At 46.5% G+C, this 585-nt stretch overlaps 1 protein-coding gene across 1 annotated transcript in view; it reads left to right on the top strand.

Annotated features, from left to right (window-relative positions):
- Nucleotides 1-585, top strand: part of LOC104492758 (brain-specific angiogenesis inhibitor 1-like) — a gene marked incomplete at its 5' end in the record, with an annotated part of 85,950 nt that overhangs the window by 46,889 nt on the left and 38,476 nt on the right. The window lies entirely within an intron of this gene.

The raw sequence follows: 585 nt of genomic DNA, 5'->3' as shown, positions 1-585 counted from the left end.
CTGAAACCAGCAATTCAGACTCCTTCTGGAGGGTGATTTAGGCAATTAGGTGGAAGCTTGGCATTAGCAGACACTTCCTTTCCTTTGCACTAGGTGTTCTACTAGGTGTCTCTTAGGACCACCTCCTGAGGGTCTATTAAACTCATCTCAGCTAACGTGCTGTTGCACATCTCCGAATTTGGCCGTAAACATTCCCTTGAAAGCCCCACGTGCAAAAAAGCATCTAACACATTGTTCTACCAACACCTGATGTTTCACTGGCAGCAAAACCCTGAGAGTGTCACTATTTTCCACCATCAGTGTTGTGCCTCCATGAAGAGGGTAGTGCTCAGGTGTCAGCAATATGTTCACATTCAGAGGTTGCTGAGGATTGGATGAGGTTTTTAAACCAGATGCAACTGGCAGCAGAGAATGAAGTCAGAAAGGCACAGTGATGAGTTTGGGATCTCTTTGCCAGAACTCAGGTCTGTACAGCCTCTATTTGGCTATGACTATTTATACCTGGTGGATACAGACATCCCTGTTCTCACCCTAACAAAGCAGACCGAAGGGCTGCATGCAGTTATCCTGCCTGCTGCACGTTTT

Source organism: Buceros rhinoceros, unplaced genomic scaffold (genome assembly GCF_000710305.1).
Source record: "Buceros rhinoceros silvestris isolate BGI_N320 unplaced genomic scaffold, ASM71030v1 scaffold454, whole genome shotgun sequence".
Classification (NCBI taxonomy): domain Eukaryota; kingdom Metazoa; phylum Chordata; class Aves; order Bucerotiformes; family Bucerotidae; genus Buceros; species Buceros rhinoceros.
The sequence above is the reverse complement of the archived record's forward strand: the minus strand, read 5'-3'. Positions and strand labels throughout refer to the sequence as shown.